Here is a 16994-nt window from a genome sequence, read left to right as displayed (position 1 = left end):
AAATAATAATACTTGGGTGCCCATCCTAATGAAACGGGTTGCGTACATTTCTAATTTTGCAGCTAATTTATAAACAGATTATGGCTTATGTACACAGAAAAATACTTCAGGATATTCGATTCAGCATATTCTGGAAACATAGAACATTCAGTTCAACTACATGGCTCAATCCAGGAGTTGTTCTGAGTATATAGGGGTGTTTTCCCTTTCTTCTCTGCCCATTATAGCTTTTACTTCGTTTTCCACTACATCTGTACATCTGGAGAAATTTAAAGTATACTTGTTTAACTTCCCCATCTCCTCGGCTGCAGAACAAAGTGTGCTCTTTGTAAGTAACGTATTTCTTTAAAGACGTGGATGTCAGGATCGGGACAGGGATCCAACACGCAGAGTACAAACAGTAGCCAGATACGTATACCGGACCTTAGAATGGCCGGACTAACGTAAGTAGTACCGTATAGAATGGTCAAAGACAAGCCGAGGTCAAGGGTAACAGAAGACAGGTAAGCGAGAGACAAGCCGAATCAAGGGTAACAGAGATAAGCAGAGTAAGGTAAACAAGCCGGGTCAAAACTAAAAGGGATAAAAGAATACACAAGCACTGAGTGACTAGAACAAGCTAGAACCACGACAGGGCAATGAGCTAATGAAAGAAGCTCTGTTAAATACCCTGTTCAGAGCAGTAACCACACCTCCGAGACGTCCTGATTGGTCCTGCAGCAATTGACTGACAGGTCGATCCGGGGGAGTGTCCTGATGATGACTTCCTGCCTAGATGGTGTAAAAGGCAGTCACTCCCTCGCGGCCGGCCTTGCATGACCGGATAGACCGCGGGGAAGGGAGTCATCAGACCGTTTGGATGGTGGAACAGCTAAGTCTCTACCTCTTTCGGAGGTAGAGACCACAGGTACTCTGACAGTACCCCCCCTCTCAGATACGCCCACCGGGCGGAATGAACCGGGACGAGATGGGAAACGAGAGTGATACGCCCTGCGGAGACGGGGAGCATGAACATCCTCCTGAGGTACCCAACTCCTCTCCTCAGGACCATATCCCTTCCAATCAACCAGATATTGTACTCTCCCCCGGGAGATTCGAGAATCAATAATAGAGTTGACCTCATACTCCTCCTGACCCTCCACCTGAACGGAGCGAGGAGGGGCTATTGTGGAGGAAAATCTGTTACATATGAGTGGTTTCAGCAATGAAACGTGAAACGAGTTCGGAATGCTTAAGGTATTAGGAAGAGTTAAACGATACGCAACCGGATTGATACGGGTCAGCACCCTGTAGGGTCCAATATAACGAGGAGCGAACTTCATGGAGGGCAGTTTTAAACGGATGTTCCTCGTGCTCAGCCATACCCTATCACCTGGAACAAAGACCGGAGCCGCCCTTCTACGTTTATCAGCGTGTTTCTTGACCAACATAGAGTTGTGCACAAGGATTTGTCGAGTTTGATCCCACAACTTCCTCAAATTGGCAACATGAACATCAACCGACGGCACCCCCTGGGAAGGAGAATCCGAAGGAAGAATAGACGGATGAAAACCATAATTCATGAAGAAGGGGCTTGAATGAGTAGAATCGCAAACGAGATTGTTGTGTGCAAACTCCGCCCAAGGAATCAAACCGACCCAATCATCCTGGTGTTCAGAAACAAAGCATCGTAAATATTGTTCAATTTTCTGGTTGGTACGTTCAGCAGCTCCGTTAGACTGAGGATGATAGGCAGAAGAAAAGTTTAATTTAATACCAAGTTGAGAGCAGAAGGACCTCCAAAAGCGGGAAACAAATTGGGAGCCTCTGTCCGATGTACAATTTGAGAGGGTATCCCATGTAGGCGAAAAATCTCCTTGGCGAATATCTCTGCCAATTCGGGAGAAGACGGAAGTTTAGGCAGGGGAATGAAGTGTGCCATCCTAGTAAACCTGTCAACCACGGTGAGGATAACAGTCTGTCTTTTAGAGATAGGTAGATCGACAATAAAGTCCATGGCCAAACAGGACCATGGTTTCTCTGGAACCTCCAAGGGTTGCAGGAGTCCACATGGAAGCGTATGGGGTTGTTTGGTTTTAGTACAAACTTCACATGCAGCGATGAACTCCTCAACATCCCTCCGTAAAGTAGACCACCAGAAGTCCTTAGAGATCAAGGCGTAAGTTTTGCGAATACCAGGATGTCCCGCCATCTTGCTATTATGTAAACACTGTAAAAGTTCCAGTTGAAAAGCAGGAGGAACGAAATGACGACCCGCAGGGGTCTGTTTAGGTGCGAGATGTTGCAACTTAATGATCTCGGCCAGTAATGGAGAATGAATCCTGAGATTCATATTAGCAATGATATTGCACTTCGGAACTATAGAAGAAAGAACTGGTTCAGGTACAGTAGAAGGTTCATATTGGCGAGATAATGCATCGGCTTTAGAGTTTTTAGAACCAGGTCTGTAAGTCAGTACATAATTGAAGTGAGTCAGGAATAAGGACCAACGAGCTTGTCTAGAGGATAAACGCTTAGCCTCCCCAATATATGACAAGTTTTTGTGGTCTGTCAAAATCGTAATAGGGTGTAGGGTCCCCTCCAACAAATGTCTCCACTCCTTTAAGGCTTTAATGACTGCTAACAGTTCCCTGTCTCCGATGTCATATCTGCTCTCAGCCCCAGAAAGTTTCCTGGAAAAAAAACCACACGGGTGTAATGGTTTATCTACCGCTAATCTTTGTGACAGAACCGCACCTACTCCTGTCTCAGAGGCATCGACCTCGAGTAGAAACGGCAAAGTCGTATAAGGATGGACTAATATTGGAGCAGAAGCAAAAAGTTCTTTGAGCCTCTTGAAAGCAGCGAGAGCTTCAGGAGACCACGTCTTAGTTTCTGCCCCCTGTTTGGTCATATTGGTAATGGGCGCAATAATAGATGAGTAACCCTTAATGAAGCGCCTATAATAATTGGAGAAACCAATAAACCTCTGAATAGCCTTGAGTCCCTTAGGTAATGGCCAATCTAAAATAGACTGGAGTTTGTCAGGGTCCATCTTAAAACCTTCCCCAGAAATCACGTAACCAAGAAAATCTATCTGAGACTGATCAAAGCTGCATTTTTCCAATTTACAGTATAGACCATGTTGCAGAAGTTTCTGTAATACCGCTCTGACCTGTCTATGGTGAGTTTCAATCTCCCTAGAGTGTATCAGTATGTCGTCTAGGTATACAATGACACAATCATGTTGAAACTCCCTAAGTACCTCATTAATCAGATCCTGAAATACTGCAGGAGCATTGCAAAGTCCAAACGGCATAACTGTGTATTCATAGTGACCGTACCGAGTATTGAACGCCGTCATCCACTCGTGTCCCTGCTGGACTCTCACCAAATTATATGCCCCTCTGAGATCTAACTTGGTGAAGATTTTGGAGCCCTTAAGACGATCAAATAACTCGGTAATAAGTGGAATAGGATAGGCATTTCTGACAGTTATTTTATTCAAGCCTCGGTAATCGATACAAGGTCTCAGCGTGCCATCCTTTTTCTTAACGAAAAAGAACCCAGCCCCGGCCGGGGAAGAAGACCTCCTAATGAATCCCTTTTCTAAATTCTCCCGAATATACTCCTCTAGAACCAAGTTTTCCTGAACAGACAAAGGATATACATGGCCCCTCGGAGGCATAGTCCCAGGTAGAAGCTTAATTTTACAATCAAATGGCCTGTGTGGCGGCAAAGAATCGGCATTATTCTTGTCAAATACTGCCTTTAAGTCTAGGTAAAGGTCTGGTATCTGTCTTTCTGTGGACTGAATAGGAGTCTCAGGTATGTTAACATTAGCTAATGGAGAAACCTTGCATAAACACCTATCCTGGCAACCCTGGCCCCACGAGAGTATCTCCCCTAACTCCCAATCGATAATAGGGTTATGTTTCTTCAACCATGGGTACCCCAGAACTATGGGAACGGAAGGGGATGAAATGAGCAAAAGAGATAAATTCTCCACGTGTAGGATACCAACATTTAAACTAATGGGTATGGTTTCACGAAAGATAACAGGGTCTAGTAGTGGTCTACCATCTATGGCCTCAACGGCCAAGGGTGTCTCCCTTAGCTGGGATGGGAAATTGTTCTTAATAGCAAAGGCTTGGTCGATAAAATTCTCAGCAGCACCGGAATCTATCAATGCCATAGCCCTTACTACTTCCCTCTCCCAAGTTAAGGAAACTGGTAGCAGAAGCCTGTGATCTTTATAATTAGGAGTAGAGGACAAAATAGAAACACCCAAGGCTTGTCCTCTAGAGAGACTTAGGTGCGAGCGTTTCCCGGACGGTTAGGACAGTTCGAGAGTAAATGACCCTTGGCTCCACAATACATACACAAACCCTCTCTTCTCCTGTACTGTCTTTCCTCCTCAGAGAGGCGGGTATAACCTACCTGCATAGGTTCAGGAAGCAAAGATACCGTGGAGTCAGGACTTGGAAAAGCGGGGGCTAACCTAAAAGAAGGTGTCAGGATCCCGCGGGCGGCTGCGAGGGGAGGCTGCAATCCGCTCGCGGCACTCACCCTCCAGCCGTCCACGGTCCCCTTCCTGCCAGGTGTTCGGCGGGCGGCATTCTCCCAGCCACGGGTGCCGCCCGCGTCTTCTTCCGGGTCCCCCAGTGGCAGCATGCATGACGCTGCATGCTGGGAGACCGGCCAATTTGTTACACGCCGGGGTCAGTCACCTGACCCGGCGTTAAAGGCACAGTGCCTCAATCACAGTGGGAGGTTTAGATATCTCCCACGTGTGATTGTTAATTCTGATTGGAAATTAGCCAATCAGAATTAATCTTCTGGTTTATATACTTACCTTTCCTGTTCCTCCCTGCCCTGTTGTGGTCTTTGCTTTATAGTATTGATACTGAACGTGTGCTTTCTGGTTACGTACTCTCTGGCTTGTTATACTGACTTTGTGACTTTCTCCTACCCTTTGACCTCGGCTTGTTTCTCGTTATTCTGTTTTCTGGTTCCCCTACTTGGCTTGTCTCCTGACTATTCTGTGTGTGCTTAGCCCGGCCACTCTAAGGACCGGTACGGCACACTTTCTGTGTGTCTGTGTGTGTGTTGGCGTGTTGGGTTCCCCGAATCGTGACATTACAACAGGGCCATTATGGAACCTGCTGACATACCACAGCTCCTAGTTAATCAGGAGGCTAGAATGGATGGCTTGGACCACCGTATGGATCAGTTTGCTCAAGCTTTGCAAACCATACTGGCTCGCACTGCACACTTGCAGCCTGCCGTTCAGGAGGTTGCTGCTGCTGTGCCCGAGCCCATTCCCACTCCGGCACCCGTTCCTGCCCATGTAGTGCATATGACGCCGCCACAGCGCTACAGCGGTGACCCGGCATTGTGTCGTGGTTTCCTCAACCAAATTGACATCCATTTGGTGATGAATCCACGTTCCTATCCCACTGACAGATCTAAAATAGCCTTTTTGATAAACCACTTGTCAGGGAGAGCTTTAGCATGGGCTAATCCCATGTGGGAGAATGCTTCCCCAATGTCCTTTGCAGACTTTTTGACCGCTTTCAAACGCACATTTGATCAACCCGGTAGGGTTGCTTCTGCTGGCAAAGCTCTGCTTAGGGTACGACAGGGTAATAGATCTGTAGCGGATTACACTATCGAATTCCGCACTCTAGCAGCTGAAGTGGTTTGGAACAATGACGCCCTCGTAACAGCCTTTCAGGAGGGTTTGGCCGCTTACATACTGGATGAAATAGCATCCAGGGAATTGCCTGTTCTTTTGGATGATGTTATAGACTATGTGATCCTTATTGATAACCGCATTAGAGAGAGGCGTAGTCAAAGACGCCTGGATACACGGGTGTTGCCTGCCCTACCCAGCACTGCATTACTAGCACTACCCGCTCCTAGGCCACCATCCCCTGAACCCATGCAATTAGGCGCTACGGGGTTAACTGAGGCTGAAAGAGCGTACCGTAGAAGGGAGGGGTTATGCCTTTATTGTGGTAAGAGGGGGCACCGCTGTAATGCATGCCCTAAGGTACAGGGAAACTACAGCACCTAAGGCCTAGAGAGGGGTCGGCCTCGGGTGTTATGACCTTGTCCCCTCATGTGTCCATCTCCAGACCATTTATTACGGTTTCTCTTTTGGTCAATAAAACCACCATAACAACTAAAGCCTTGATCGATTCAGGTGCGGCAGACAACCTTATGGATGAGAACTTTGCCAAAACCGCAGCCTTGACTTTGATCCAAAAGGCCACACCCTTGGCCGTTGAGGCCATAGATGGTAGACCGCTTGAGAAACCTCTGGTAACCCATGAAACCCAAGAAATCATTATGTCTGTGGGTGCTTTGCACAAGGAAAGGTTAACCTTTCAAATAATTGACTCCCCTACTGCTTCAATCGTTCTGGGTTTTCCCTGGTTAGTTAAGCACAACCCGGTACTTGACTGGGGTTGTTTAGATATACTCTCCTGGGGGGAATCTTGTCAACAAGACTGTATGGCTCATGTACGTCCTGTTTGTTCACTCAATGTGCCCACGGCTAAACCACTTTCTGTTTCTGTCCCTTCTGTGTATGCAGACCTTGCATTGGTTTTTGAAAAAAGGGAAGCAGATAAACTACCCCCACATCGGGAGTATGACTGTGCCATAAACCTGTTACCGGGTACTATGCCTCCTAGGGGTAAGGTCTACCCTCTTTCTGAGAAAGAAAACCAGATCATGGAGGAGTACATACGGGAATCCTTAAGTAAAGGTTTTATTAGAAGGTCCTCTTCTCCTGCTGGTGCTGGTTTCTTTTTTGTGGCAAAGAAGGAGGGCGACTTGAGGCCATGTATAGACTACAGGGGTCTGAACAACATAACGATTAAAAACGCCTACCCTATCCCCCTCATCACTGAGTTGTTTGATCGTGTGAAAGGTTCTAAGTACTTCACCAAATTAGACCTCAGGGGGGCTTATAACCTCGTCCGTATAAAGGAGAATGACGAGTGGAAAACAGCGTTTAATACGCGCAGCGGGCATTACGAATATCTGGTCATGCCTTTTGGACTGTGTAATGCTCCCGCTGTGTTTCAGGACCTCATAAACGATGTCCTTAGGGATCTTTTGCATGTCTGTGCCGTGGTGTACCTGGACGACATACTTGTGTATTCCCCTGATTTGAAGTCACACCATAATCATGTTAGGATGGTGCTCAAGAAATTATTACAGAACGGACTCTACTGTAAGTTAGAAAAATGTTTGTTCTATCAAACCTCGGTGCAATTCCTTGGTTATATAATTACTGAACAGGGTTTCAGTATGGACCCTGCTAAATTGGAAGCCATACTGTCCTGGCCACTTCCCCAAGGACTTAAGGCTATCCAGCGTTTTATAGGATTTGCCAACTATTATAGGAAATTTATAAATAACTTTTCACCCCTTATCTCTCCTATAACGAAGCTGACTAAAAAAGGTCTACACCCTAGGGTTTGGACTCCCGAAGCCCTTAAGGCCTTCGAAACTCTCAAGAAGGCATTTGCCTCTGCTCCAGTACTGCACCACCCTAATCCTTCTCTTCCCTTTGTTATGGAAGTAGACGCTTCTGAGTCAGGTGTGGGAGCAGTACTGTCACAGAGGTTATCGCATGATGAACCCCTCCATCCCTGTTGTTTCTTTTCAAAAAGGTTGTCCGATTCAGAAAAGAATTACGATGTTGGGAACAGGGAACTATTAGCTATTGTGTTAGCTTTTAAGGAATGGAGGTACTTATTAGAGGGTTCTAGACACAAAATCATGGTTATTACTGATCATAAAAACCTCTCCTATATAGCTGACGCTAGAAGGTTATCTGCCCGGCAGGCTAGATGGTCCCTATTTCTTTCACGTTTTCAATACGTTATTACCTATAGACCTGGTTGCCGTAATGCCAAAGCTGACGCTATCTCCTGACAGCATGAACCTTTAGAATTTGTTAACCTGACTCCTGTACCTATTGTTCCTGCGTCTCAGATAATAGCTGCTACCCGTTTGGTTGTTTCATCTCCTTTTCTTGATAGTATTAAGACATACCAAACCCAAGCACCCCCTGAGACGCCGGCTGGTAAACTATATGTTAAAACAAAGGACAGAAAAAAGCTGTTAACTTTATTTCACACCGCCAAAACTGCTGGTCATCCGGGAGTAACCAAAACCTATAAGGGCCTCCTTCAACAGTTCTGGTGGCCTTCGCTTAAGCAGGACGTAGTAGATTTTGTACAGGCTTGTCGGGTCTGTACTCAGTGTAAGTCCCCTAATGTGAGACCCCAGGGTCTACTCTTGCCTCTGTCTATACCAAAGAAACCATGGACCCACTTATCCATGGATTTCATTGTAGACCTTCCTCTTTCTGATGGTCAGACGGTGATTTTGACTGTGACGGATAGGTTCTCTAGAATGGCGCACTTCATTCCGCTTAAAAAGCTTCCTTCTGCTAGTCAGTTGGCTCAGGTGTTTGCCAAAGAAGTGTTCCGCTTGCATGGGGTTCCTCAGGATATCGTGTCTGACAGGGGTCCTCATTTTGTCTCTCGGTTTTGGAGGGGCTTTTGTGCTGAGATGGGGGTCTCCTTGTCGTTCACTTCCTCCTATCACCCGCAATCTAATGGTGCAGCCGAACGTGCTAACCAGTCTGTGGAATTGTATTTGCGCTGCTTCACTAATGCGCACCAGGACGACTGGTCTCACCTCCTTCCGTGGGCTGAGTTTGCCAGGAATACGGTGTCTCACTCGTCTACTGGCTTAAGTCCTTTTGAGGTTGCTTATGGGTTTCGGCCTTCTGTCCTTCCCGGTGCGTTCTCCGACAAGGGAATGCCCGCCTTGGACCAGCACCTCGCCTCTTTGCGGAAGATGTGGGATCAGGTCCATGTTGCGCTATCTCGTTCAGCTGCTGCTCAGAAGAGGTTTGCTGATCGCCGTAGGGTTGCGGCCCCTTCTTATATTCCGGGTGATAGGGTATGGTTGTCCTCCAGGAACCTCCGTCTCAAGGTTCCCTCGATGAAATTTGCTCCCAGATTTCTGGGTCCCTACAAGGTGTTGCGTAGGGTTAACCCCGTTTCCTACTCCCTTGACCTGCCTCCTTCCATGCGTATTCCAAACACGTTTCACGTCTCGCTTTTGAAGCCCTTGCTGTGTAACCGGTTCTCTCGTCCCCTCGGGCGGCCCGTTTCCCCTCGCGCGGTCTCCAGTGGCGTGTACGAGGTGGCTGCCCTTCTCGACTCTCGTGTTTCTAGGGGTCGGTTACAGTATCTGGTGGATTGGAAGGGGTACGGCCCTGAGGAGCGGTCTTGGGTTTTGAGCTCTGATTTGCACGCTCCCTCTTTGGTCCGCTCCTTTCATGCCCGGTTTCCTTTGAAGCCTTCTGCTTCCCGCCCTCCGGGCGGTCTTCGAGGGGGGGGTAATGTCAGGATCCCGCGGGCGGCTGCGAGGGGAGGCTGCAATCCGCTCGCGGCACTCACCCTCCAGCCGTCCACGGTCCCCTTCCTGCCAGGTGTTCGGCGGGCGGCATTCTCCCAGCCACGGGTGCCGCCCGCGTCTTCTTCCGGGTCCCCCAGTGGCAGCATGCATGACGCTGCACGCTGGGAGACCGGCCAATTTGTTACACGCCGGGGTCAGTCACCTGACCCGGCGTTAAAGGCACAGTGCCTCAATCACAGTGGGAGGTTTAGATATCTCCCACGTGTGATTGTTAATTCTGATTGGAAATTAGCCAATCAGAATTAATCTTCTGGTTTATATACTTACCTTTCCTGTTCCTCCCTGCCCTGTTGTGGTCTTTGCTTTATAGTATTGATACTGAACGTGTGCTTTCTGGTTACGTACTCTCTGGCTTGTTATACTGACTTTGTGACTTTCTCCTACCCTTTGACCTCGGCTTGTTTCTCGTTATTCTGTTTTCTGGTTCCCCTACTTGGCTTGTCTCCTGACTATTCTGTGTGTGCTTAGCCCGGCCACTCTAAGGACCGGTACGGCACACTTTCTGTGTGTGTGTCTGTGTGTGTGTTGGCGTGTTGGGTTCCCCGAATCGTGACAGAAGGTCTCCGGTTCCTCTCTCGAGTGTTCTGTCTCTCTCTTAAACGTTCATCTATACGAGAGATGAACGAAATTAAATCTTCTAAATTCTCAGGGAGTTCTCTGGTAGCAACCTCATCAAGGATTACTTCAGATAGGCCATTCAAAAATACATCCATATACGCCTGCTCATTCCACTTGACTTCTGACGCCAGAGACCTGAACTCTAGTGCATAATCCACCATTGTTCGGTTCTCCTGTCTCAGGCGCAACAGTAATCTGGCTGCATTAACCTTTCTACCTGGAGGATCAAATGTTCTTCTAAAAGCAGCTACAAATGCGTTATAGTTATACACTAATGGGTTATCGTTCTCCATAGTGGGTTGGCCCATCTCAGAGCTTTCTCAATAAGTAGGGTGATAATAAATCCTACCTTTGCCCTATCTGTAGGATAAGAGCGGGGTTGCAATTCAAAGTGGATACTAATTTGGTTTAAAAAACCACAACACTTCTCAGGAGCCCCACCATAGCGTACTGGGGGGGTAATGCGAGAAGAAGCACCCACTGTGGCTACCTCTAGACCTAAACTGACAGGAGAAAAAGGGGTATTACGTATCTCCTCTGGTGGGTTATTGGCATGAGATAATAGAGCCTGTAGCGCAAGCGCCATCTGATCCATTCTGTGATCCATGGCTTCAAACCTAGGATCAGGAGAAGCCAGCTGACTGTTTGTACTTGCAGGATCCATTGGCCCTGTCGTAATGTCAGGATCGGGACAGGGATCCAACACGCAGAGTACAAACAGTAGCCAGATACGTATACCGGACCTTAGAATGGCCGGACTAACGTAAGTAGTACCGTATAGAATGGTCAAAGACAAGCCGAGGTCGAGGGTAACAGAAGACAGGTAAGCGAGAGACAAGCCGAATCAAGGGTAGCAGAGATAAGCAGAGTAAGGTAAACAAGCCGGGTCAAAACCAAAAGGGATAAAAGAATACACAAGCACTGAGTGACTAGAACAAGCTAGAACCACGACAGGGCAATGAGCTAATGAAAGAAGCTCTGTTAAATACCCTGTTCAGAGCAGTAACCACACCTCCGAGACGTCCTGATTGGTCCTGCAGCAATTGACTGACAGGTCGATCCGGGGGAGTGTCCTGATGATGACTTCCTGCCTAGATGGTGTAAAAGGCAGTCACTCCCTCGCGGCCGGCCTTGCATGACCGGATAGACCGCGGGGAAGGGAGTCATCAGACCGTTTGGATGGTGGAACAGCTAAGTCTCTACCTCTTTTGGAGGTAGAGACCACAGGTACCCTGACAGTGGATATGTGTCGTTGTGTTCGGAGATACAAAGTTCTCCTTTGCTAATGACAAAAGATGGTGTGAGTTAAGCTGTTTTTTTTCTTCATATAATAGCGGTCTTTATTTTTTAAACAATTAGGTAACTGATATATTGTTTACAGGTTTTGGTTTGTTTTTTTTTTTTTAATCCTCAGCTGAAAACGGTTGCTCTCGTGATTGTATAAGAATATCCAATATTTAGATATTATATTAATGAATCTAATGAGACACAGAAGAAAATAAGATTCTTTGATGCCGTTTCATTAGAACATCGCACTATATTCTTTCCTTTGAACGTCTTAAAGAATCCCCAACAGACTAAATTAATCAGATGAAAATTATTGCCATTTATAATCAAAATTTACTCAATAATTTCCCTCTTTCCCGTATTTAATTATAACTTCAACTCATAGGGGATCAAAGACTGCTACTGATTATATGTCCATCAGAGCTCCCGTTAATGGGTTATCTATTAATGATGACAAGTAAAAAAAAAAAATCCAAGTTTCGGATAAGAATATAATAATAAGATTTGTAATGATTGTAAATAATCCCAGAGTACAATGCACAGAAAATAAAGCAGACATGTAATGTTATCAATAAAAAAGTGATTTATTTTTATCATTATTTTTGATTATTGAAGTCATCACTTCTTTTCTTTTTTGTTGAGTTCTGAAAAGATGATGGCAATTAAATTTTCAGTTATCAAATTTTCCTCCTTTTCCCTGTGAATTATCCTAAGGCTCAGGTGGTGTTTGTCATAAAGGCAGATGAAAATGTTTGTTTCGTCTTAAGGGGCAAATTGTACGTATTTTAATAAATGGTTGGTATTTATTTTCAGTGAGCGCACTTTATTTGTGTGTGCCATTGATGCAGAAAATTCCCAATAAATGTTATTGATCCATGGGTTTGTTTCTCCCCCAACAGCAATGTTAAACCTTGCTCCTGGTGGCAACACATAGAGAGAATAAACCCAATTTTGATAAAATCTTAATTTAACGCAAGAAAATCCCATCACTATTATTTTTGGGGGGTTTGGTTTGGTTGCTAATTTATTTCACCCTGTCAAGAATTGGTATTGTGCCTTCCGGCATTGCTGAATTTCTTTATGTGGGAAAAGTGTGTTTTTTCAGTTTACAGAAAGTGCAGATGCCAATAGAAATTGACACTTTTATAAATGAACCTGGTTACATCCTGGTTATCAATCAGATGATCAGTCATGTTACTTCCTGGTTTGTTTAGCTCAGTGGAGCTGAACTCAAGAGGCAGCAATTGCCCAGAGCACCTGCCTTGCAAGGATTTCTCATTGAGCTGCATTGGGAAGTCTGCGATTGGACAGTCACATAAGGCCTGGGTGGGGCTAGAAGAGGAGGGCTTACAAAGGCTGAAGACAAGATATCTGCTGGTTGTTTATTCCAGGTGTACATCTTAACATATACAGCTTGGAGGAAAGATGAGACATGGGGGATAAGAAACAAACATTTAAATATATTATGGGAATCAACACCAGAAAGGAGGAGAGTATATTTAAAAGAAGGAAAACTACCACAACAAGGGGATATAGTCTTAAATTAAAGGAGCAAAGGTTTAAAAATAATATCAGGAAGTATTGCTTTACTGAGAGGGTAGTGGATGCATGGAGGGAGTTTAAGCATTGGTGGGATAGGCATAAGGCTATCCTAGATATAAGAGACTAATGAAAGTATTTAGAAAATTGGGCAGACTAGATGGGCCGAATGGCTCTTATCTGCCGTCCCATTTTCTATGTGTTCAATTTTACCTGGTTTAGCTGCCAACTCCCACAGCCACATCCCAATAATCCCTACCACAGTGAAGACAGGTAAAATAGTACCCAAGGCATGCACAAGCTCTCATTAGCTAGAGTAAAATGTAATTGGTGCTTTCCATTTTAGTCAACATCCTTAAATATATATAAACATCCACAAAAGGTTAACATTGTGTGCATCCCAGTTAGAAATGTCACGGAAAATATTGTATAGGTGGCATATAGTGCCCACGAGGTTGAAATATTTTGATCCGACACAGACAGGCGCCTGTTGGCGGTGTGGACATGAAACAGGAACATAATGCACATTTGGTGGACATGCCCAAATATAGCTACATTGTGGGGAGAAGTTGGATCTCTTTTGCAGAAATTGGGAAATTTAAATATACCGTTAAACCCGGAGATATTTCTCTTGCAGCATTATCCAAAGGACCTCCTCAAATCCCATAAGTACCTTCTATTCCATATATCCATAGCAGTAATTACGGGTATAGCGAAAGCATGGTTAAAAAAAGACCCCCCCAATGCTAGATACAATTATTTCCCAATTAGATATAATCAACATTTATGAATGCACCACTAGAGCGTACAGAGCGCCACAAAAATTTTGGGTAGACGCTTGGGAAATGTGGGAAGCATTTAGGCAATTAGGAAAGGAGACACACAGATAGGGACAACAAACATATAAACTGGAAAAACAGACACAAGACACGCAAGATGGATCAAAGGCAACTTCAGACACCGCCGAGAATATAAGCGTCCACCCTACCCCTTTCCTGCCCACCCCTAGTTATCCTTTCCCCCTCCCCAGGTTATGAGTTAACGGTTAACGGTTAAAATATATACAAGAAAATGGGTACATACATAAGACTATTAGCAACTAGTTGATATATACACGTTATTACGTGCCCAAAATATAAACAACAAAAAGAGGAAGATACACGTTAAAATGGGAAAATACGTTTAATACAATACAATGACAACTACCATACAAAGGTAGTAGAGGTGATTTATGTAGAGATACCACGTCCCTAGGTAACAGGAGCGTAGGCGGGTGAGATACTAGGATACACGTTGCATGAGGTGCTAGACAGACAGCAGGCTACGTTTACCGAGACAAATGAGAGTAACCTACAAATTGTAAATTATAAGATGAACGTATGCATTCAATATTGAGTAACTAACAAGGCAAAGTCATCTCCACAAGAGACACGTAAAGAGGTTTACTTGGTAAATTAGTAGGATGTTTAGTCACTGATAATTGTTAGCTGTTTATGGCAAAGATGTATCAAGAAAATGTATGTAACATCACTGTATAACGAATGTATGTACCCTATCAACTACAAATAAAAAAATAAAAAAATATATATTTATATAAACATATCGATTTAATAGCTATTTATTGGTCAACAGAATTTCTATGATGATTGACTGTCTGTCCATCTGCCTGTCCGTCTGTCTACCCATCTGCCTGTCCGTCTGTCTGCCCATCTGCCTGTCCGTCTGTCTGCCTGCCTGACTGTCTATCTATAAAAACATTTTTGTGTGGTTTCTCTCTCTGCTACATCACCTATAGAGTACATTTAGTGTTAGTTACCATCGTTGCTCATCCTTAGTGAGACATTAGGGCTTGCTGAGCTATGTTTTATCACCTTTCAAAACGTGTAGAACAGGTTAGTACTTTCTTTACCTGGTATTTACAAGCCATTAATCTTTACTGGCTGTGAATACACTGGGTTTGTACAGAAGGGGTTTAATGGAGTCAACTTACATTCCAGAGATCATAAAAATTACATTTTTAAAAAGGAAATTTTGGGATATTTTTTTTTTTCATTCACATTTTCCGTAATATAATAAACTTCCATTGTGGTTAGAGAGGCAGGAGGGAGATGTTTGTGACACAGGCACCCGAACAAATAGTAATTGCTTTGTTTTAAAAATAGATTCTGTCTGTAACATGTTTCATAAAAGCATTTATCTTGTAGGAATGTGATGAATACATGAGACAAATAACTAGCAAGTACTGTCAGAGAGCTTGCTTTATTCGCAATTGCTGAGAAGTTACTAATGAGGTAGCCCACACACAGAAAAAATATATAACATTGAAATGACATTAATATTACGGACTTGGAAAGGGCCAACGGTGTAAACAGAATGAGAAATGCATTTTATTCTTTATAGAAATTGAGGGGAAAGAATCGTGTTTTGTTTTTATGAAAAGTGTTTGTCTCTGAATTCTCTCTGACTCATGATTATATCACTTTTAATAAAGAATTACCTAGGTGGTAAAAATTCACAGGTGGTGAAAAAAAACATTAAATATTTGAAGTCATTGTTTAGTTTCTATAGCAACGATGCTAAACTGTATTGTGAAGCTGTTATTCGGTTTAGTTTATTCCCTGGATAAAAGACGGCTGTCACATGCATGCGTGGCACCCACAAACTCTCTAATTTATAAAGACACAATATAACTCACTTTTGGTTTTCTCCAATGAACCCTGTTGAGCCATGCCACCAGGCTCCAAACAGGTGAGCAGATACACAGTTTTAGTCCAATAAAGACCAGATACATTTTTTAATTACAGTTTGATTACAATTCCACGTTTGAGCCCAAATGGGCTTTTTGTAACAGTATCAAAATTGCACCTGTAGATCAAATTCTGGGAATATCTGGTCTTTGTGTAACTCGGTGGCACACTCAGTCTGTTTGCCAGTTGTGTTATAGTTCAATTTCCATTTCTGTTAACCTTCTGAGTGCCAGATGAATGACTATAGTATTACGTCTGTCAAACATAGACACATAGAATGTGACGGCAGATAAGAACCATTCGGACCATCTCGTCTGCCCAATTTTCTAAATACTTTCATTAGTCCCTGGCCTTATCTTATAGTTAGGATGGCCTTATGCCTATCCCATGCATGCTTAAACACTTTTACTGTGTTAACCTCTACCACTTCAGCTGGAAGGCTATTCCATGCATCCACTACCCTCTCAGTAAAGTAATACTTCCTGATATTATTTTTAAACCTTTGCCCCTCTAATTTAAGACTATGTCCTCTTGTTGTGGTAGTTTTTCTTCTTTTAAATATAGTCTCCTCCTTTACTGTGTTGATTCCCTTTATGTTTTTAAATGTTTCTATCATATCCCCCCTGTCTCCTCTTTGCTCTAAGCATCCACGTGTCATGGTTGATTATATATTTCCTACCTGTTCTATGTTAAATTTTGTATATATTGTGTATTAATATTGTTTTTGTATTCTATTGTACCATAACGTAACAATGCAATGTTTTGTGGACCCAGGTCATACTTGAAAACGAGAGAAATCTCAATGTATCTTTCCTGGTAAAATATTTTATAAATAAATAAAAATAAATAAATAAATATACATCTGCACGCTACATGCTATACTGTCCATATGGACAATGACTCTTGTTGGAAGCATGGAGAATAGGAAATCTGATACATGCAATTCCTGTGATACAAAGTAACTGTATGTGTGTTTACAGCCTGGCATTGACACTCACAGAGTACCTACCTGTAACGAATGTCTGTGATCCCCTAGTGCAGAGTTTGGCAACATTCACCACTCCAGCGGTTGTTGGACTTCATCTAAATTCTTCATTACTTATTTACTGTTACTGAATAGTATTTTTAATGAATTGTGGAAATATTGCAGGACGACTATAACATATGAGAAGTGATACAGCATCCTATATCTGGTAAAGCTAGCTAAAGCTCTAGAAAAAAGAAAAGAAGTATAAATTCACAAATAGCAGTTTTGTAACATGCATTAAGCGGTTAAACCCCCTACATTTGGGTAGTTATAATAAACCTTCA

This window comes from Pelobates fuscus, chromosome 3 (assembly GCF_036172605.1).
Source record: "Pelobates fuscus isolate aPelFus1 chromosome 3, aPelFus1.pri, whole genome shotgun sequence".
In the NCBI taxonomy this organism is placed as follows: Eukaryota; Metazoa; Chordata; class Amphibia; order Anura; family Pelobatidae; genus Pelobates; species Pelobates fuscus.
Note: the sequence above shows the minus strand (reverse complement) of the source record.